The sequence below is a fragment of the Delphinapterus leucas genome, chromosome 3 (genome assembly GCF_059928025.1).
Source record: "Delphinapterus leucas isolate spDelLeu-1000000601 "Yukka" chromosome 3, BTC_Dleu_Yukka2, whole genome shotgun sequence".
NCBI classification, from domain to species: Eukaryota; Metazoa; Chordata; class Mammalia; order Artiodactyla; family Monodontidae; genus Delphinapterus; species Delphinapterus leucas.
The window spans coordinates 154,341,491-154,365,445 of record NC_143131.1 but is presented as its reverse complement, the minus strand read 5'-3'; the positions used below and the strand labels follow the sequence as shown (position 1 = coordinate 154,365,445).

Genomic DNA, 23,955 nt, shown 5'->3' with positions numbered 1-23,955 from the left:
TCCTTTGTTTAAATGGAAAATATATATATAAATCTAGACAGAGAACACTTTAGTGATCCTATTCAGTGGAGTGAGAATTTCCATGGCACTGATTAAAACAAATCCTGAATTTCATGGACTTAAGATAGCAGAGAGGGGCTTCCCTGGTGGCGCAGTGGTTGAGAGTTCGTGACCCGATCCGGGAAGATCCCACATGCTGCGGAGCAGCTGGGCCTGTGAGCCATGGCTGCTGAGCCTGCGCGTCCGGAGCCTGTGCTCCGCAACGGGAGAAGCTGCAACAGTGAGAGGCCCGCGTACCGCAAAGAAGAAAAAAAAGATAGCAGAGAGGCTAAGAGATTTGAAGTTAGACATCCCCAAGTGTGAATTCTACTGTGACCCTCTTCTAGCTCTGGAACCTTGAGGAAGTTTCTTAAACTTTCTGAGCTTTACTACTGGTTTCCTCATCTGTATCTTTTTCAGGACTATTTATCAAGCATCTTCCTGTTCTCTATGCTTGGACGTATCAATGAATAGATTAGACAAGAGCCTTTGCCTGCGTGCTCCTTCTTGCATGCTTTCTCCCTCCTTACACTCTCGTGTGGAAACGGATGTTATAAATAAATTCTATGCTTTGTCACAGGTTGATGGGCACTACGGGATAAGGAAAAGGATGTGAAGCTCACTGAAGAGGCTTGGGTTGGGAGTGCTGGAGGAGTGTACAGGTAGGTTCTGATTTTAGATAGGGTAGTCAGGGTGGATTTTATAAGTTGACATTTGAGCAAAGACTTGAAGTGAGGGCGTTGTCAGAATGTATGATGGGGAGACCACTCCCTGGGAGCAAGAATAACCAGTCCCAAAACTCTAAGGCAGAAATATGCCGGGCAGCTTGGAGGAATATCAAGGAGGCCACCCTGGCTGACTTAGTCAGTGGGGAGGAAGAGACAGCAGGAGGGCTGGAGGTCGGATATGTGATGGGATGGATTGGGTAAGTCCTGGGAGGCCATCACATGCATTGTGTCTTTTACTCTAAATGTAGGCAGCCAGGGGCAGGATTTTAGCCGAGGTGTGGCATGAACTGTCTCTTGTTTGAAAAGCATAACTCTATCTGTGGTCTTGAGGATGTGGGGAGAGAGTGGAGTCAGGGAGAATCTCGGGAGGCGACTACAGGATCCTCGAGGTCTATGTTGGTGGCCTGCACCAGGCTGCTAGCGGCTGGTAGTTCTCAGAAGTGGCACATTGGGAAGGTTGTGACAGCACTTTGTGGTAGATTGAATGCAAGAATGGAAAGGAAGAGGGGGTCAAGGGTGAATTCGAGATTTAGGGCCTGGGGAACTGGAAAGGTGTGGTTACTGTCACCTAAGATGGAAAAAGTTTGGGGTAGAGCGTGTTTGGTGGATTAAAGACCAGTTTTGGAGGTGTAAGATTTGAGATGTTTTCGTGACGTCCAAGCAGAGATGCTGAGTACACAGTTGGATACACAAGTCTGCAGTTCTGAAGAAAGGTCTGAACTAGAGATACACTTTAATACAATGGAGATATTAAGAATAATGACATGGAAGTGCTATTTTAAAGATAAAATGAAGTCATGCAGTTAGCACTCTGCTTTCTCAAAACATTTAGTAACTGTTAGCTAAAATAATTACCTGAAATGAAAAAATACCTATAGTTTGTTTTGTTGTTTGCAGTAAAAGTGAATAAAATGTCACAATTATTTTAATAGTATTTGTGACAGAGTAGTTTTAGGTAAGACACCATGACTACAAACATTTACAATAAACCTTTCAGTCTCCTACTTTTCACTCTGATAGGGTACTTGGAACCATATTTTGTAAGGTTTAAGTTAGTTGTCATAGGGTACCTCTTTAATTAGAAGTAATTCTGAACTGTCTAGTTCCATGCAGTTTTATATACATATATGTATAATTATTATTTTATGATTTATCAAACTCAGTTGAAAATTTGCATCACTGATATACATTAGAATTTAAGCATTTACCCCGGTATTCAAGGAAAAAAAGGTACTTGTCTTGTCATTTCCATAGGGGTACTTACTTTCACATCTTCCCTTCACTTTGCAATTGAAAACATGGCAGGGGAAATTCTATCTTACTGGTCTTTGAGTTCCCCTTAGCTATCTGCAAGTCCTTAAACAGCCTTTGTGGCTTAACCAAAATTCTCTTCCATCTTCATTCCGCTAACAGATATTGGTCTAAGCATGTACTTATACTAAAAAATGCATGACCACGTTGTCTCTACACATCTATAATTTTATGTTAACACTATCATTATGTAAGCTATACTTTAGTTGTAATTATAACAGATTTTATGTCAACACACATCCATTTCTAGTGTTCATCTGGTGTTCAAGGGGAGAGCAGCATGTCGTAAATTTTATCAAAATATAACATCCGAAGAATAGAACAGAGGGTAATTGTGTAATTCTGTATTCACTCTAATTAAGTTCAGTGGAGTTGGCATAATAGAATTAAGAAGAAAAACAAAAGACTGAGGTACCATGGCTCCCTCTCCTTAACACACCCTTTCGTATCCGAGAGCAGAGACTCAGCACCTTTCTGTACAGAAATGGAGACAGGAAGAGGCCAGAGGATGAATGACAGGCACGAATGAGGTGGAACTTGGAAGAGCAACATGGAAATGAAATACTTCTTTTGTATTTGGTAGGTGGGGAAAATGTACCAGCGTGTATGCCTACTGGGACCACGTTTTCCAGAACAGTTAAGCCCAGTGTCAACTATGCTGTCCCACCTTCCTCGTAAGTACGAGCATACTGTTACTTGAATCTTTGCTTCCTGTTTCTTGATACCTGGTTGAGAAGATTATCACAGGAACTACATCATGTTAGCAAACACAGTGTTTTGAAATGATTGACACTCACTGAAGAGTGGCAACTCCAAGCTTGCTCTCTCTTGATCTTGGACTGTTGAGGTCTGGAGTGCAGGAGTGGGTTATGGGGAAAGACCATTGGAATTCTTATGTCTTCAGCATAATGGTTATAGCATAATGGTTAGGAGTGTAGGTGCTGGTTCAAATCTCTGCTTTCCACTTGCTAACCATATGAGCTTGGGCAATTTACCTGATTACCTGAACCTCAATACTCCTGCCTATAAAAAGATGTTAATAATATTTCATCCTCATAGACTTGTTTTCAATGTTAAAATGAAGTCACTTACACCAAGCACTTAATACAATGCCTAGAGCATAGTAAAGTCTATTATTATTACTATTACCACTACTACTACTATTATTATTATTACTATCACGATGCCAGGTGCTATTTTTCCTATGCCTTATTCCATTATCTTCTGCCCTGTCCCCCCATTTCTGTCTTGTTTCTGTACAGGGGTAGGTTTGTCACAGAGCATTTTCTTTCCCTAGTGTCTGACTCTTAGTCATCAAGGTGACTGGTCCACGACCCGGCATTCATTGCTGCTCGTTGAAGCAACCCATTTTGAGAAGGGGAGCTGGATATTGATGCCAAGTTGGGTGAAGGAGAGAGAATTTTCTCTCTTCTGCACACAGAGAGCTAAGTGAAATATTCAGGCCTCAGAAGGAGAATCAGGCAAAGGGCAACATGCTTAATTTCATACCTTAGTGATTAAGAACAAGTCAGACAGGCTGGATTTGAACTCATTTCCGTCATGTACTGACAACGGGATCTTGGGTGCTTTTGTAACCCGTCTGAGGCTCAGTCAACATCTGAAAGAGACGAATAACATTATCAGGACCTAGCGTATAGCCTCCTTGTAATAAGTGAGTAAATCCTTTTAAAACGTTCAGCACGTTGTTTGGCATATAAACACGTAATAAAATTTAGCTTCTTTGACTACTACCGCTGCTAATATTAAGTAGCTGAGCAGATCCGAGGCCCATTTTTTTCTTAGATTGCACATAATCATTTGGACAACCAGCTCCCATTGATCAACCGTTGCTTATATATAAACCCCCATGAACCCAAAGGTGCTTTAACTCTCTCCCAGTCAGAGCCTGTTCTGGGGGCAGAAGCAACACCGGCACTACCCCCGTCATCTTTGCCTTTATTGTCACTACACTCGCCTGCCGTACTGAGCACTTTCTGTTTGCCAGGCACCAAATTTAGCCCTGCGTATGCACTATATCATGTAGTTCTCACACTCAGGTGGGAGACATTATCATCATCCCCAATTTTCAGATAAAGACGCTGAGGTGTTGGAAAGGTAAGAAAGTTGACCCACAGCAAGAGATGGAGCCGGAGTGTTCAAACCCTTCTCTCTGACCTCAAGAACCCTTAAATATTAGCATACTACTACATCCTGGTAAGAAAATCTGCTTCCAGCCACTCTGGTGAGAGTAGAAATGATTCTCAGTCCCCACATTCCTCTATTGCCCATGCCACCCTAGCCTCAGGACTAGAGGGGAAAGGAAGTGATCTCTTCAAAGAGCAGCCAAAGGGAACCTACTCCCTTCTGCCTTTTCGTAATCAACTAACCAATATTTTATTTCCTTCTTAAGAGTCCCCACATGTTCCTTTTGGTACTTAGCTTGGCCTTTTGGAATTCTGACATTCTGTACATGACTCATCCACTGTATTTCATGTTAATTTATTGAGGTCAAGTATAGGGTCTTACTCATCCTGAAGTCCAGTTATCCCGTCACATCTAACTCTGTTCTTTTCTTCTTGTAGGACATCTGCAGGTATTTATTTGAATTTTGTTGAATTGTTCTCATCAATAGTACATTAAAAGTTATACAGAAAGTGCTTTCTTATAAGGAAAACCATCTAAATAGATTTCTAGCTCTTTACTTTTTATAGCACTATTGTAGAATTATAGATCTCCAGGTAATATTTTTTAGATTGAGTTCTTCATATCATCTTATTTTTACATATAATGATAAATCTGAATTTTCTCTATCAAACCTCCGAGACTTCACTGGCTTGTAACTTAGCTTGTTGATTATGTGTTGTTGACTTTTCCATTTACAATGATATTTGATCCTGGTAAGGATGGGGCTGGGTGGGAAGGTACATCTTAGGGCCATAAATTGGTTTTGCAGAGAACTAACATAAAGATCTAAAGTCTCATCATATTTCTGCAGAACTCATGAATCATTTTATTATAATTCCATTCATTCAGGGAGTATAAAACCATTTTCAAATTGTTATTCCTAATTTGTTCATCTTCTCTTCCTTAGTCTTAGTGAGAAGAGAGCAGGCTGAATGGAAGAAAGTCATTATGACCACTGGGGCCACTAGGGTGGGCATCAGTCCCAGAGTTTTGTTATCATCTCTCCGCTATTAATATTGGCTAATGTCTTGAGTGCTTACTTGGTGCCAATTACTTAGCCGACCATGGCAAATGGATTGTGTCATTTCATCCCCTGATAGTCATACAATTAATGTATGTATTATTATGATATCCCATAATGCATACATGGAACAGAGCCTCAGAAGTGGTTATTTGCTCACAAAAATATGGTAGATGTGGAATTTGGACTCAGGTCTGATAGACTCCTAAATCACTCCTAGTGATTTTTACCACTAAATTAAAGTTGTATACCTCTGGAGAGTAGATAGTTTCTAAAATTTCCTCAGCTCTAACGTTTTATAATTAATTTTTTGTCTGATGGCAAGCTTAACAGTTAAGATGGGTAGGAAGGAATGCCAGCCTGTTGAATGGAATTTCCCTGAAATAAGCCTGTTTTATGACACCAGTTCACTCATTCATTCACTCAGCATGGTTTGAATGTTTGCTCTGAGCAAAGGCATTTTAGGCATCACAGTGGAGTGAGCGCCCCTTCCATAGACTCTCCTGCAGCACTCAGAGAAGTGTTGGACTGGTTTGCCTGTTATGGAATGGGGCTTGGTGATAGAAGCCTGGTTTGTCCTCCACTGATAAAACTAAGACATACTCATATGAGTTTATAGGCATCTTGAAGCCGTGGGATAGTAACACACATGAATCTTACCATTTTTGCCTGGGATTAATGATATAAAGGCTTTGGATTTGGGTATGGAAAATGGGTGCAATTATGGGCGTGTGGGTTCTACATATATATGGACATCACGTGTCATCAGCCTGCAGCTACCTGCCATTCCTCACTACTCCTTCTTTTCACAAACCAAACAAGTACCTTCTTATCTGTCCTGTGGATAAGCTCTTGACAGTGGCACTAGGACCTCCCTGAATAAGTACATCATTGGCTAAACCAGTGGTTTCTCAGATATGCTCATTGAACAACCCTTAAGGTGGATTGACATTCCACTGCCTAGAATAGAATATGGTGTTCTTTAGAAATCGGGGGGAAAAAATAGGCCACCAGATGTACTTTCTTTAATTTAAATTGTTTATATATATATATGAACAATTGTTATATATGTGTATGTATACTTGTTCATATATATGAATGATTTAAAATTGAAGAGATATATATATACACACACACACATATATATATGTATATTTAAATTTTGGCTTGTGTTAGCAAGTAGTAAATTAAATTATTAGCAGATCCATACTGCAGGGAAATAACCAATCAGATTTCATTCAGTAGCTTGCTTTTTTGTAGATTTATGGTTGTGATTTTATATCTGCAGGTATGTTTGCTGAAGAAAATATTTCTACCACTTTACACAAAATTACATTCATTTAATACCAATGCGGCATGTCTCAAATGTCTTAATACAGTTTTAATCTTGAATCCCATCAGAAGTATGAAATTAGAAACGTACCCCAAAATCATTTGAAGATAAATTACTTTCATTTCCCTTATACTTTTGAGACTTTTGAAAAATAAATATTTAGTTGTACTTATCTGTTTCTGTCTCTCTAAGGATAGCAAACACTGAAACACAATTCTTTTTAAAAGTCAGTATTAAAAATATATTGTCCAAGATGATCAAAACTAAGGAAGTGGCAAAGAAATTCAAAAATTTAAACTTTCAAAGGGTGCTTTTTTTGTGAATGTGTAGTACTTGTTCTTCTGAAGGAATTAATCTTTTTAAAAATTTAATTAACTTATTTTTTATTGAAGTATACTTGGTTTACAGCGTTGTGTTAATTACTGCTGTACAGCAAAGTGACTCTGTTATACATATGTATATACATTCTTTTTCATATTCTTTTCCATTATGGTTTATCACAGGATATTGAATATAGTTCCCTGTGCTATATAGTAGGACCTTGTTGTTTAGCCAATCTATATATACCAGTTTGCATCTGCTAATCCCAAACTCCCAGTTCATCCCTCTCCCACCTGCTTCCCCCTTGACAGCCACCAGTCTATTCTCTATGTCTCTGATTCTGTTTCATAGATAGGTTCATTTGTGTCATATTTTAGATTCCACATATAAGTGGTATCATGGTATTTGTCTTTCTCTTTCTGACTTACTTTGCTTAGTATGATAATCTCTAGTTGCATCCATGTTGCTGCTGCAAATGGCATTATTTCATTCTTTTTTTTATGGCTGAGTAGTATTTCATTGTATATATGTACCACATCGTCTTTATCCATTCATATGTTGATGGACATTTAGGTTGTTTCCATGTCTTGGCTATTGTGAATATTGCTGCTGTGAAGATCAGGGTGAATGTGTCTTTTTGAATTATAGTTTGGTCTGGATATATGCCCAGGAGTGGGATTGCTGGATCATATGGTGGGTCTATTTTTAGTTTTCTGAGGAACCTCCATACTGTTTTCCACAGTGGCTGCACCAACTTACATTCCCACCAACAGTGTTGTAGGAGGGTTCCCTTTTCTCCACACCCTCTCCAGCATATGTTATTTGTAGACTTTTTAATGATGGCCATTCTGACTGGTGTGAGGTGGTACCTCATGGTAGTTTTGATTTGCATTTCTTTAATAATTGGCAGTGTTGAGCATCTTTTCATGTGCCTATTGGCCATCTGTATTTCTTCTTTGGAGAAATGTCTCTTTAAGTCTTCTGCCTATTTTTTTGATTGGGTTGTTGCTTTTATTGTCATCAAGTTGTATGAGCTGTTTGTATATTTTGGAAATTAAGCCCTTGCTGGTCGCAATCATTTGCAAATATTTTCTCCCATTCTGTAGGTTGTCTTTTCATTTTGTTTATGGTTTCCTTTGCTGTGCAAAAGCTTGTAAGTTTGATTCAGTCCCCTTTGTTTATTTTCATTTTGATTTCTATTGTCTTGGGAGACTGACCTAAGAAAACATTGGTATGATTTATGTCAGAGAATATTTTGCCTGTGTTCTCTTCTAGAAGTTTTATGGTGTCATGTCTTATGTTTAAGTCTTTAAGACATTTTGAGTTTATTTTCGTGTATGGTGAAAGGATGTGTTCTAACTTCACTGGTTTATATAAGGCTGTCCAACTTTACCAACACCACTTGCGGAAGAGACTGTCTCTTTCCCATTATATATTCTTGCCTCCTTTGTCAAAGATTAATTGTCAAAGATTAACTGAGGTGTGTGGGTTTATTTCTGGGCTCTGTATTCTGTTCCATTGATCCATATGTCTGTTTTTGTGCCAATACCACGCTGTTTTGATTACTGTGACTTTGGAGTACTGTCTGAGTCTGGGGTGGCTATGCCTCCAACCTTGTTCTTTTTCTTCAGGATTGCTTTGGCAATTCTGGGTCTTTTATGGTTCTGTATGAATTTTAGGATTATTTGTTGTAATTGTGTGAAAAATGTCATGGGTAATTTGATAGGGATCGCATTAAATCTGTAGATTGCTTTGGGTAGTATGAGCATTTTAACAATATTAATTCCTCCAACCCAAGAACATGAGATGTCTTTGCATTTGTTTGAATCATCTTCACTTTCCTTTATTAATGTCTTACAGTTCTCAGCGTATAAGTCTTTTGCCTTCTTGGTGAGGTTTATTCCTAAGTATTTTATTTTTGGGGTTGTGATTTTAAAAGGCATTGTTTTTTTACATTCCCTTTCCGATATTTCATTGTTGGTATAAAGAAATGCAACCAATTTCTGTATGTTAATCTTGTATTCTGCTACCTTGCTGAATTCGTTTATCAGTTGTAGTAGTTTTCATGTAGAGTCTTTAGGGTTTTCTATATATAGTATCATATCATCTGCATCTAATGACAATTTTACCTCTTCCCGAAGGAATGAATCTTGAAGTTCTACTAAGACTTTTGGGATACCTGTTTTAATGAGCCACTACTTCCTGCCTGAGATTGCACTATGCGCCAGAGATTCTAGAATTAGCATACTAAAACTAATAATGCAAACAACAACAACAGATCTTCACAAACCTTCCTTGCAAGGAAGTAAAGTCCACTGGAAAAACAGACAAGTGAAACACACATTCAAAATGGCAGTGATTCTCAAACATTTATGTGCTGAAAAATCATGACAAGCATGATAACCAGAGCAATTACTAGACCCCTTCTCCAGCTGGTCAGGTGTAAGTCCTGTATCTGTATTTTTGGTGAATGCCTCCAGGAGAGTCTGAGACAGATGTTCTCAGTTGTCGTCAACCTTTAGTGTGCATCAGATTTGCCTGAGAATATTGTTAAAACACAGATTGCAGGGCTCCAGTGCCAGAGTTCTAACCAGTTCCCAGGTGTGGCTGATATTGCTGGCCCAGGGACCACATTTTGAGAACCACCTTTCAAAACTCTGCAGTATGCAGTTGTGTGTGTTGTGAATGCAGTATGCGGTTGTGTGTGTTGTGAATGAGACGGGCCCAGAGAGCCAAAGGAGGGCAAAGGGACTGCCCTAAATTAGTCAAAGGTAGCAATAGCAGCTAGAATTGATTGACCCAAGAAAAAATTATAAGAACTTTACCTGCATTTGCTCATTTAATCCTTTCAGTAAGGTACATAGGTGCTACTTAGTGTTCCTCTTTTACAGGGGTGTCCAGAGAAGGTAACTACTTTGCCCACGTCCTAAACTGGTAAGTAACAGATTAAGAATTCAAGTCTAGGAAGTGTGATTCCAGAGCCCACACCTCTACCCTTTCTGCATGTAGAGAGGAGTAAAGGGTTGTCAGTGAAGCCTTCCTGGGGGCCCTGGCCTCTGAGTGTAGATAGAAGGATGAGTGGACATAAAGATCATTATTTGTGTGTGGTGGGGGTCGGGGAGGAAGTATGAGGGCTTCCAGAAGAGCCCGCCCTCCCCATACATCTGCTATAAGCAAGTCTGATGATCAGGAGTCCGGAACATGAGTATGACTATGGGATACTGAGAAGGGTTCTAGAACCCTGAGGTTAGAGTTCTGGATCAGTTAGTAGGTAACAGAAAGTGAATGAGTGATTTACCTTACTTTCCACGGGTAGCAGGAAGTTTGGAGATAGTCCCTCTAGCGTTAGTCCAGCTGCTGAAGGGCATCACCAGGGGACTGGGTTGCTTCGCTCTTCCAGCTTCCACATCTCTAGCACGTCCACATAGCTTCAAAGTGACCCCAGAATCTCCAATAGTGTTCCAACAATTTGGGCAGGAAGAAAGAAAAGGGAAAAAAAAAGAAATTAAGTAAGAAAAAAAAGGCAGTGTCTAACTCAGAGAGCAAATTTTTTACCACAGATGGTCAGCAGACTTGCACTTAGATCTCATCAGCTCGGATTTTAAACTGGCCACCTTAGCCTTAAGGATAATGGGGTCTCCTAAACCAGGGCTCTGATAGTAAGGAATAAGGAGAGAGTGGTACTGATTAGCAGTGCCTGCTGTCCCAAACAAATATTATCCCCAAACTATTTTTTTTTATCCTATATTTTACTTTAAAGAATGGAGGGGAAACATTATGTATCTGTAAATAGCCTTTTAGAAAGGGTACAATTATATAGTTATACAACCCCCTGGAGGGCTCCTTTCTTCTAAAATCTCTTTAAAAACTGTTCAAGGTTAAGGACATTTTTATCTTAATTTAGTAACTTGCAGTCGATTATCTTGGAATGACATCCTCTCTCTGCAGATGTTCTGTCAGGCTTTAGAAAATTCTAGAAGTGGACAGAGAAGTGTTATGGTACATGTATTTGCAATATGCACGTCTTTGAAATGAAATCCATTTAGGGACCAAAAGGCATTTCACGTCTTTGCTATACATTTTCACATATTTGCCTTTCCAGAATTCCTTTGAGCAAATCTGTTAGATGTAACCCATCCGTTTCTCCCATCTGAATTCTTTATTACTAAACGTTCTTCAGTATGCTCTCACTCCCCTCTGTCAAAGGCGTTTCTCTGGGTCCTCACCCTTCTCATCTCATATGTGAATGCGTATCTTAAACTGAAGCAACAGTCTGCTATGACTTCTCCATAACTTGAAGAACCTGTCTTTGTGGGGAAAAAAGTAGACTTACTAACTTAAAAGGTAAAATGTGCGCAGTGTTTCTGAGAATTAAAAACTAAGATAAAAACATAAGCAATGGAAAAAACTTACAGTGGATCCTTTTCAAAGACTTTATTTTACAGAGAAGGCAACTGAGGTTTAAAGAAAAAATGCGTTAGTTAAACACTAAATAATAAACCTTAAACCTCAGTGGAGCAACACATGGACAGTTCATTTCTCACTCACTCAGGAGTGTAGTATGGACTTTGGTGGTCTGAGGGTCAGTTTTCTGCTGTTATTCAGGGACCCACCACCTTCATCAAGTGGCTCTACGTTTGTCCTAAAAAGGAAAGGAGAGAGGAAGCTGCAAGCTACAATTATCAACTCGTTATCCTTCAGACATAAACTCTTCAGGTCACCTCTGGTCACATTCTTTGGGATAGAACCATACCCAGATGCAAGCGGAGATGGAGAATGTTGTTCCTATCTTGGTCCTAGTGATGCCTCTACAGGCTGGAGGAGCTAATTAAAGTGTAGTCAACAGCTCGTTGTTTCTGCCACAATGAGTGATTAGCCTAAGACTGTGGATTAATTATGTGTGTGTGTCACATATACATATAATACACACAAACATATATACGTGTGTGTATATATACATTTTTTAGCATGAGTTGACACAGGGGGCTTCTGCCGTATCAAAAGAGTACAAACTGCCTCTTGTTGCTTTTTCTTAATTGAAGTTGACTACTACTATCTATTTCCCTTCATTTTGCTACCTCCCCCCCACCTTTCAGTATTATATGAAAATTCTGAAAGAAATAATTTCAAAGTTTCCAGTGCTTTTAAAGGTAATAGAATACTCAGACCTTAACAATTTTCCTGTGTGAAACTTTTGCCAGACTAAAATAGTTACCTTATGAAAAGTAAATTTAGATTGATACAAAAGAGAAAATAAGCTGATTTTTTTTTTTTTACACAAATGCCCTGAGCCAGGGTGGAAAATAAATGGAAAACTGGAGGAATTTAGATCCTTTTATTGTAAATTTAAATATTTTTAATTGTAAAAATAATACAGGCTCATTGCAGAAACTCCAAAATTGAAAGGATTTAAAGAAAAAAGGAAAAATAACTCAAAATCCCATTTCTGATAAATCATCTCTGTAACATTTTTGAGGGTATCTTTTGAAACTTTTTTGTGACGGGGTGCATATAAATACAATGCAAGTATAAAATACCTTTAATTATTATATCCAACTACAAAACAGTTCTATGACATTTTTATTTAGTAATATAAGTATGATTACTCATCACCTAATAAAAATCTGCAGCATCATTTTTAATGGTTGAACAGCATTCTATTATTTATTTAACCAGTCCCTACTGTTCAGCATTTAGATTATTCCTGTTTTGCTTTGCTAAACAATGAGACAAGCATCCTTGTTCATATGTCTTTGAGCATTTGTTTATTTCCTTAGAATGGACTTCTAGAACTTGAATGGCTGGTTGTCAGTTCTGGTACATACTGACGTATTGTCTTCCAGAAAGGTTACCGTGCTTTTTATTTCTACCAGGAATTTAACATCCAGTGTGGTTTCTTACACACACTCATCAGTACCAGTATTATCAATATCAATACCAGTATTATCACGTTTTTTAAAACTTTGTCATTCTAGTCAGTAAAATATGACACCTGAATTATTTTATTTGTATTTCTTTGATTAATAATAGCAAGGTTGAACATATTTTCCTATCTTAATTGGCTGTTAATACTTTTTAGTTTGTGACTTTATGACATCCATTTTTCATCGATGTATAACAACCTTTTATATATCAATGTGTTTATTTTGTTTGTTGTAAATGCAATTTTTTTCTCTTCATTTATTAATTTTTATTTTGTGTGTGTTGAACTTCTTTAATACTGTCAAGTCTATTCAAAAACCCTTTAATGAACACAACAAATGTGGAAAATCAGTCACTCTCCTGCATTTTGTAATCAATGTATTTCCTTTTGGGCAGTATGGAAATGTAAGTTCTTATTTCATCTTATGGTTGGAAAGAATCTATTCCCTCGGAAAGGGATTATAGTCTCCATGATGCAGTAATGGGAGATTTTATAGGGTAGGCAGGGTCTACAGAAGAAAAAACCCTAAATCACACTCCATTGGTGGTTGCCTTATTTATAAAAATGGCATTTGAGGTTGTGTGACTGCCATCAGGTAAGCAAAATTAATTTTTAGCATGAAGTACTCCTATCAGCAAGAACAGCCTAGGATAGGCTAGCGGTAAGAAGTGAGGGGTTATGGGATTGGGGCATAGCCTCTGTTTCCTCCAATGCAGCTGGAACTTTAAACTGTGGGGCTCCTGCTTGATCCAATCAGCCCAGCTAGTATGTGTTGCCAGGTAGGGTGAATAGACTCAGAAGTACAAGAGCTCATCCTTGGTCCCCTCTGGAAATGAGCAGAGAATACTGTGTCAAGCAGAGGTGATCAGTCCATGGTCTGGAGACTTGGATCTCCTCACATAGTCCTAAAAGTCAGGGTGAGACAAAATGCCAATACAAATTATATTGATGACAGTATCAATGAGGTGACATTGAGTCCTTTGACCCAACGTGTGTCCGCAGTGTGCCATCCATTAGTAAATGGGCAAAGCCATTTGACAGATCTATCTGATACAATGAATGAATCTGACACTCATAGTTTGAAAAACTGAAACTGTATCCATTTGTCAAGAACAGTGGCTACTTGTTCTGCTTTATTCCCCCTGGTAGAACTAGGTGACATTGCAGGCAGTAAGACGTTCGGCATTTCACCCTGGAGTAGCCCCAAAACTGAAGAAGCTGTCTTATCAATAGTTAGCTCCTTGTCACCAAGAATATTAAAGTAGATTTGTATGATTAGCAAATTAAAGAGACTGTAGTGCCTACCACTACTGTATTCACTAAGGCACCCAAGTTATTCTAAAGAAATCCTAATAATACATTAGGACCGTTTTGAATATTTTTATTTGATTAGCCAGAATCTTCTAGTTCTAACATCCATCACCATTTTGACCACTGAAACTTGGCCTTCTTTTCTTACAGCCTAGCCCTGTGGTCTTGGGCTAATCACTAACCTGCTTAGAGATACAATTTTCTTCTCTATGAAATAGAAACAATATTATATGCTTTGAAGGGCTGCAGGAAGATGAGCTGTAATGTTTATCAAGTGCCTAGTAAGTAGCCTGGCCCATAATAAATACTTGGCTAATTGTAGATGTTAGTTTCATTTTTAGTTTTATTTCCAAACATTGCTCTTTACTTTTGGAACTGTAAAATTTGTTTTGAGAGTGGAGGACTTGTTGTTTGGATTCCTCCAACACTCTCTGTATATTCTGTACTTCTATCCCTACATCATTTATCTTAATGGAATAAATGATCTTTGGTCTGGTGATTCCAAGGTGACGAGGAGCTAAGCAGATGTTCAGTATACACCTGGAAGTATGGATTTTCATGCCCAGTGCAAATGTGGGAAAGGCATTATTCCCACATTATAAAGGGGGTAAAGACCTCCAACTTGAGGAGACTCTGGGTTGAGAGATGAGAGATTTACAGGTACTGTGTTTATCCTACAGGGTACCACAGGGGCTTTTATGTTCTGTAGCAAGAATTTGCACCTTATACCCTTGTAGTTAGAAGTAAAGCATACCACATAACTAATACCTAGTAAGCATTAGAGTTAGAATAGATACCATTTATTTAACGTTTCCTTTGTGTTAAGCATTTTACAGTTACAACATATGGATGGATACTATATTGTAATGGTTAAGAGTGTAGTTTTTTGAGCTGGATAATCCTGGATTGGAGTCTCATATTTATTACCTCTTTTTTTTTCTGTTTTATTGAGGTATAATTGACAAAATTGTAAGGTAGTCAAAGAGTATATCATGATGATTTGATATACATATGCGTTGTAAAAGGATCCTTCCCATCACGTTAATTAATACATCTAACAGCTCATGACACCTTTTTGCTTTTTTTCTTTTTTTTGTGAGAACACTTAAGTTCTATTCTCTCCGAAAATGTTAGTTATACAATACTGCAGCTGAAAGTTTGTACCCTTTTACCAGTCTTCCCCTCTTTTCCCCACCCACACCCCAGCCCCTGGCAACCAGTTTTCTACTCTGTTTCTATGAGTGTGGCTTTTTTTCTTTTTAGATTCCATATATAAATGATATCATTCGTATTTATCCTGTCTGGCTTATTTCATCAGCATAATGCACTCCTGTTTCATCTATATTGTCACAAATGAAAGGATCTCCTTCATTTTTTTAAGGCTGAATAATATTCCATTACCTCTTAAATGGGTGACTTTTGGTACATTGTTTACACTTTCTAAGCCTCAGGGTTTCTTTTCTTCTGTAAAAAAAAAAAAATATATATATATATATATGTATATATATATATACACAGGTTATTTTCTGATATGTGGAATGTTTGTTGAATAAACAGATAATTAGTTGAGATCATAAATGTGACACTTAGCACTGTATTAACATTTATTAATACTCTCCCTGTTAATTTCTACAATAAATTGTATAATAAGTAACAATAATAATAGTACTACTAGTAGTTTTAGAAAATGCATAGGATGTGCCAGTCATCATATACTGTACTATCCTCCTTCATGTGCACCACAAGTTACATGTGGATATCATCTTCCACATTGTTTCCTTTAAAGAAAATTGAAGCTCAGCAAGATTGAGTAGCTTGCTCCAGATGTGAACTCAGGTCTGAATCACTCCACATATAGGTTCTTAATGACTCCATGTCTTTAATTCCACATCTGCATTTGTTTGTTGTTGTTGTTTTTAACTTTCCAAGCATCTGATGTGAAATTCCTTTCTCTTTGGGGAATTTTCCACTTTGTGGGTCTTGGTGAGAAACAGAGCCTTCCTCTCGTTATACAAGCTGAACATGTCAGATACACTGTTTACTCACATGCTCAGTCTCCCTTACAGATGGAAAACAGTCGGGCGACCTCGGGTTGGCCAACTGCACCCTTCTCTTGGATTTTGAATTACAAATAAATGATGTAAAGAAGCAAGGCCAGCAGTGCTGGGTCAACCTCCTGTTTCCTGTTCCTGCTTGGTAGCAAGGCCAGCTAGGACTTATAACATCACTTTGGCCTGATCCTATAATTGCAATAGCATAGGCTTGGCTTTCGGTTGTTTAGTCTGCTTCTAGTTACTGAGACCTAACCATAAACTTCCAGAAGTTTCCTTTTCTGCTCAAATTAGCTGTATCTGGTTCCTGATGATTACAAATAAGACCTTTCCTGATATACAATGGTGACCTACTTATCCAGGCAGATGTAACATCGTCCTGGCGGGGACAGAGGGCAGGCAAGTTCCTTGAACAGCTGAACAAGAAGAAAAAGACCTAAGAAGGAAGAATTGAAGCCAGTTCTGCTTGTGTTATAATTCTACCCGCAGCTGCCTCTGTTTCACAGACCACATGCTAAGGACCGTGTCCCTTCCCCTGTAACAGACGAGCAAAGTAGACCCAGGCCTTCCAACCCAGAGACCAGCTGAGCTGTACCGTGGACAATCTAGGATGTGAAAGACTTCACTCAGTGTCTTTGTCACTTGACATATTGTTCCTCTCTTTGGGAAGTAGCTTCTTTGTGTGACAAGAATATGCTAAACCAACACTTAAGTGGACAGAGGTGAAAGATGCCAAAATTAGCTACAGAAAAAAAGGTGTAAAGACTTGTATTTTCTGTTATTTGAAGGTGTTAAGACCCCACATAGAATATGAGTCCTTTAAAGGAAAGTTGTGAATGGCCCAGGGAATGTTGAATTTCCATGTGGCCATATGTTCTTGATCGGTCACGATGATGATGATGGTAGCAGCAGTAGCATTTATCAGTGTTTCCTGGGTGAGAGGCACTTTATCCTAATGACCTTTTATCCCCATGACGACCCTATGAAGTAGGAAATACTGTTTCAGCATCTTCAGAGTTTTTCTTTCTTTTTTTTTTTTTTAATCAGGAATTTACCCTAGATCACAGTTGGGTGGTAGAACGACCAGAACTGGACACTAGCCTTTCCTGAATTCCCAGAGTGTGATCTTAGCAGTTGTATTGCCTGATGCAGAGCCATGTAAATGTTGCCAAAGCAATGAAACGTGTACCTATTTCTAAGAGATTCTAACTCAGAAGCTCTGGGGTTTAAGTGCAGAGCAGTTGAGTGTGATTGTCTTTACAGACAGTAGATAACTTAAGAGAAGTTGTTTAAAAGTATATTTGCATATTGCACTACACTCTCATGTCTGTGATTGGTTAGCTATTGAGTAACTAACACAAATCCCAATCCCATCTCTAATCTCATTCATCTCTTGTATATTTGACCTAATTGAGGCAGTATTTTTTTTGTTCTTTCCCACAAACACACATCGAACATCCAAAACATGCTTACCATTTGTGAGCATATTCTCTTAGTTATTTAGGAGTTGAGTAAGAGTGAGAGAGAAGGGCTTCCCTGGTGGCGCAGTGGTTGAGTGTTCTGCCTGCCGATGCAGGGGACGCGGGTTCGTGCCCCAGTCCGGGAAGATCCCACATGCCGCGGAGCGGCTGGGCCCGTGAGCCGTGGCCGCTGAGCTTGCGCGTCCGGAGCCTGTGCTCCGCAACGGGAGAGGCCACAACAGTGAGAGGCCCGCGTACCGCAAAAAAAAAAAAGAGTGAGAGAGAAAAAGACACATAAATATGAAATACGGTCATCATTTTTTTAATATCCTTTATGTTGTTAATCCCTCTTAGCATTTACTGCCATTCACTCATTTGTATTATTTGGGGTATAGCAGTTTATTCACACAGGATTTTTACATATGGCTTATCATTTGTATTCTATTTTAATAACACTAATAATTATAGACTATTGACAAACTCATCAGACCCTACATATTCATTTCAAAATCATGAAAATAAGGTGGAAAATGAGGTGTAAAGTGGAAAATCTATGTGTACGTTTTCATTGGTGGAATGAGGAGCTACCTGAATATCACTCCTTTAGCTTTTCCTTCAAATGGTGCACTTTTTCCTCCATGCATAGGAGTCACTTCCATTAGGTAAACAGTAGTCTTGAGGGCAAACCTCAGAAGTAGAAACTGGAGAACTTTTCAGTTATGGTAAAATCAAACATATTTTTCTTCAGTAGTGAAAAAAAATTCTTCATGAGAAGTTCAACCACCGTGAGTTCCATGGTGAAAAACTTTCCCCTTATAGATGCAACTTCCCCCAGAATTCTGAGAAATGTCGGTAGTAGAGAGGGGTGTTGCATACACCTGTTTCATTTCCCTCTGACTTTTCCTTCTCCTTTCTCTATTGACATTAAAATCTATAGTGAAAGCACATAGTAAGCAGTCTAGGACAAAATCTAGAATTATTCTTATGTGATCAAATGTACTAAAATAACAAAAGCAAATCTTATTTCTAGCTAATAAAATAGCATTCCTTATATGATGTCATATTATGGTAGAAAAGAAATATATGCGTCTATTTTCTTCTATATTAAAACTGCTAAGGAGTGGGGACCCATGAACTAAATCAATTGTTTTGGGTTCAAGTTGTAGTTTTTAGTAGCCATCCTTCTTAGCAAGTTTTCAGAAGCAAATGTAGTTCGTTTACTATCACCACTAAATGTGCAATTGTGTAGATTTGTGGAAAAAAGTATTATCAAATACATATACTTTAAAATGATTTGTGTAAATTTATCTATTCATATTATTATTCTCCCCAAGTAAATCAAAATCTATATACTGTGTTTTTCTTCTATAGCTTAAAAGGGGAATGTATGTTGAAACTTATTCAAATATTTATTAGGTGTCTACTAAGTGCCAGGCACTCTACTAGGCAGTAGAGCTGTTGTATTAGAGGTGGAAAATGTCCTTGACCTCCAGAACTGATACTCTTGTAAGAGAAATACTGGGTCAAACTAAGTCAACAGTTTCTTTGCTACAGAGCTTTTTACCAGTCTTGTGAATTATGAGTCTCTGATAAGGAGATGTAGTGGACAACAGATCCCAAATTTATTTGAAATCTTTTCCTTCATGGACTGTCTCATAGGATTTATGATCCACTGAACACACTTGAGACACACTAGTTAGTATTCTGCAGTGGTTAGTTAATTGTTTTCTATTAAACAACTATATACTGAATCCATGATATTATTATCTGGATTTTTTGGAGGATACAATGATGTACATGGCCACTGTGATGATAAGGGGGTCCAGTTTAGTTAAGAAGAGAAACAAACCACAGGAGTTATAACTTAACGTAACAAAAAAATACACACACATATACATATATTTATATGTAAATTACTATTTATATAGTATACAATGTCTTCTGAAGAAGATAGAGTTGTTTGTAACTTGGGATCTCACAGGAGGTTTCACAGAGAAGGTAGACCCTGAGCTGGGCAGAATTTCAGTAAGTTAATTTGGTTCTGACCGTACGATAAAATCAGGTATTTGCACTGGTCAATCTGACCTTGATGGAACAGCATTCCATTTGCAGGGAATAGTGTGATCAAACATGCAGTGGTAGAGATTGCCAGATTGTAATATTCCAGTGCCTGGAAAGTGTTGGAACATCTGCTTTCTCCACGGTCTAGAAAAGTGAATCTCAAGTGAAATGGACGTATAATGGAGGCCAGTGCTCTTTGCTTTGTACACTGCTTTGATTCTACAACATACAACAATGTAGTGATCTGTTTCACATTGTCATTATTCGAGAGGGTTCTTAGTAACAGGAGTGGAAAAGGAAGACCTCCCTTCCTGTGTTTCTGCCCTATGCTCTTAAGCCAGAAAAGGTACCAACATCACTGACGTGACCTTGTCTCAGGTATCTATCAGGATCTACTAGAATCATTCTAGTGAAAGGTAACTAGACGTCCAAAGGACTTAAAAGATACACTATAACCTCTGTATACTTTATATACCTGGTGAAACAAAAATGTCACCTGAGTGGTCCCCTTCCCTAGAAATACCAGTATGTTTTTCCAGTGCATGGCAGAACTTTGCAGGTAAAACTGGGATAAAGGTGAAGAACAGTCTTAAAATTCTAGTCCTTGAACAGCACCTAACACACAACAGGTTTTCAATAATCTTAGCAACAGTATTCACAAATAATGACCGTCAGCGTAACTGCTCTTTTGTGCCAAAATACGTTACCATATTCCTTTTTTTCCTTCAGCTTTACAACTTGGGTTCTACTATTGTTTCCATTTTACAGATTAGGAAAGTGAGTCTCAGAGATGCTAAGTCACTTGGGCAAGGTCACAGAGCTTGTAGGAGATAAACCTGCACCCTTACTGTTGGATCCTACCAACCAGACCATAATTTAAGTCCTTCAAAATATACCTCAGAACCTTTGAGTAAATTAATGAATAAATCCTCCTAGTCAGACTGACCAGATCATTATATTAGGTTCAGCTATAAGTGGAGGAAAGTCATAATCATAGTTGGACAGTTAATACAGTAATTTACTTGCTTTGAATTTTCTAAATGATGTTTAGCTGGTAGTTTCATGATGATAACCATCGAATAAAAACAGGCATATTTTGGTGTTTGGAATAAGATCTCGTATTGAGTAAAATACGTATTGATTCCTAGACCTATATGATGTGAGTAACAGATGACATTGAGATGTCGTCTAGAAGTACTCCTGTGCAGTTCATCATGTCAACCCAGCTAATAATTTTAGAATGTTCAGAGTGAATAATATATGCAGCCATAAAGCATATTTCTAATCAATGCAAATAATATTTTTCCTATGCTAAACCCAGAGTTAAGTTATAACACGCATCATAAGATTAATGGGCCATGTTTTCTTCATCACTTTGCTAAATTTCTTAGTCTGGAAACCATTCAGAAGGTTGCGAATTGGAGCTGAGCAGTAGTAGTGAGACTGTGCCTCTGATGATGAAACTATTTCCACCCCGACCCCTACTGCTCCCTTCTTGGGAAAGAAGGCAACATGTCTCCTAGAAAAAGTCACAGGTTTATAAGCTGGCTTGTATAATACGTTTGGAGGAATAGTGTGTCTTTTAAGCAGAGCCTATCTCGGCATATAAAATAATTTTTACCTACCATTTAATGAAATTAACTCACTTTGAGGCTCGGTCTTTTGCCATTTGACTCCTGGATCACGTCTATGGATATATTTTTTTCTTGAGACGAAGTGTGAACCCAATATAGTATCCATCATTCAGTCTATCTAGCTGATGTACATCCTCTGAAGCACAAGCTCCCTGAGGCCAGGCACTTTATCTGCTCTATCAGTGTAGCCCTGATGCCTATTGTCTAGCTTTTGGAGATTCTTAATAAACATTTGTACTGAATAAGGTATGTATATGGTGAGCAAAAGTTGGCTTCCCATTTTACAGTCAAGAGTATCCCACTCTTGTTCTGTGAACACTGGATAGCAGAATCTTACTGTTATTTTTCTGTTCCCTTTGCAAGATTCCTGAAAGGGCATTCCTGTCCTTAGAATGTCCATCTCCTCCCATCTTCCTGGAGAATAACTCTTCTTTCTGAAATACTTAGCCCCATTATTGACTCTTTAAGACTGAATGTATTACCTCCTTACAAACAGGAAAATGCAGTGCTTTTTTTTTTTTTTCGACAATTTATCACCAGAAAATTATTCTAGCACCTGAAATTCTGGACCTAAAATGCCTGGACTAGTGGTTCTCAAAGTCTGGTACCCAGACCAGCACATCAGCTGCACGTAGGAATTTTTAGAAGTGAAAGTCTTGGGTCCTGCTCCAGACCTGCAGACTCGGACACTCTGGGGGTGGGGCCCACTACCTGTTTCAGCAAGCTCTCTGGGTGATGCCGATGCATACTCAAGTGTGAGAGCCACTGCTTAGACCTAGAGCTTAAGGTTTAGGCTTTGGACAGATCTGAGTCCTAAACACTACTGAGACACTGGAGTGGCCATGAGCAAGTTACTTCTGGGAACCTCTTAGCATCTGTGTGCCTTGCTTAGCTAATAGTGATTTTAATTAATTAGAATAATGCACACGGTGTACTCAAGAGAGTAACCAAAGCATACGTTATGTTCCATAAATTCTAGCTGTTTACCATTATCATCAATCAGAGCTTACTGACACATCCTGAAGACATTCTTCTAATAAGTGTAATAATGTGGTTTGTAAAATTAACAGCTTAGAAGAGCATATTACGAAGTTCATCAGACAGGGTCTCAGCAGGAAATCAGGGGTACATCAATAGGGATAAATTGAGCCCAATGTAGAGAATCAAGAGATAGTGTAGTGCCCTGGGTTCAGTAAAAGTGTGGCTACTTTATAGGAGATGAAAGAGAAAGGAAGCCTTGCTGGAGAGAGAGTCCTCCCCAAAGATGCTGTGATGCCCCACAGAGAAGCACTATACGTTAGTTGGGGGATGCAGCCAACTCCCAGCAATTTGGCAAGAATTAATACCCTAACTTCACTCCCCTCCTTCATTCCCTACAATCTTCTATTGGTACTCTTCATTGGTGAGCCAAACAGAAGCCAGAGCAAGGACACTTACTAAGATAGGCCATGCAAGCCATCCATATAGAGTTGGGTGGAGAAAGGATGTGGAAGGGCAAATAGGACATATTTCCCGCAGGTGGTGAGCGAGCTGTAAAATCACTCGCCCTTCTAACATCATTGCCATTGCAGGAGCACGGAGGAGCAAGTGGTTAGTTCTGACTTGGCAGATCCAGGAGACTGTAGGACAGAACTGGTATATGAGTTGGGCTTTAAAGGTAGATTTGAATTTTAATGGAGAGTATGGAGTAAGAAATGGTGAAGAACCAAGGGAAAGGGAGATTCATTGCAAATGGAGAAAAGAAAAGTGGCATAAAGACAAGAAAAGTCAAGACTTACGGAAGAGATAGCAAATACTCTGCGTGTGACTGGAGCAGAGAATGGGTAGACAAAGGCTGGAAGTTAAGATGAAGTCATCCTTGAATAACATTAAAGTTTCCTCCTTTAACCTCAATTTCCACCTTCTACTCCCTTCACTAACATTGGAAAATTAAAAGTGAATTTGACTGGGTTGGTGGCAATGGCAGTATGAAGCAAAGAGAGGAGAATAAGAGTAAAAAATTTAGTAGTACCTTGGTGAAGCTGGGTAAATGATGGGTGGTGGTGTCACGTCAAAGCATGGGCAAGTGACTGTGACAAATATAGGCTTATTTCTTGACTATATGACTTCAGTTAAGGTACTTAAGCCCTCTAGGCTGCAGTCTCCCAACCTGTAAAATGGGGATAAAACCTCGCTTCCTCCAAGGTTTCTGTGAGGATCTAATGAGAAATGGAAGTAAGAGTTGAGTCCAGTAATCAGTTTTTAATACATATAAACTAATGTGAGGATAAGGGTAAGAATACTTGCTATCATTTATTGAATACTTATTATGTGTCCAATATTGTGCTAGTCTATTTACATATCTTTTCTCACTTAGCTTTCTTTTATCTGCCTTTCTATAGGCAAGAGATAACTGATGGCTCAGTTATGAGGAAATGCAGTTGTGAGGAAAATGTCAGAGGGAAAATGTACCAGAAAGTTAATTCCTAATGGATCTGTCAGCCTTAAACAGAGCATGTCTGTGCTAAAATGTATAAAATATCTGTGCTAAAACTACTCAATTGGGCAAGTTTTGATAAAGTATTAACTTAATGAATAG

At 38.6% G+C, this 23,955-nt stretch overlaps 1 long non-coding RNA gene across 1 annotated transcript in view; it reads left to right on the top strand.

The window, feature by feature from the left end:
* LOC149749807 (uncharacterized) overlaps nucleotides 1–23,955 on the top strand; it is a 180,110-nt gene that overhangs the window by 4,273 nt on the left and 151,882 nt on the right. Inside the window, exons 2-4 of the long non-coding RNA XR_016392530.1 lie at nucleotides 620–701; nucleotides 2,662–2,752; nucleotides 9,829–9,871. This is a non-coding gene — a long non-coding RNA (uncharacterized LOC149749807). The remainder of the gene's footprint in view (nucleotides 1–619; nucleotides 702–2,661; nucleotides 2,753–9,828; nucleotides 9,872–23,955) is intronic.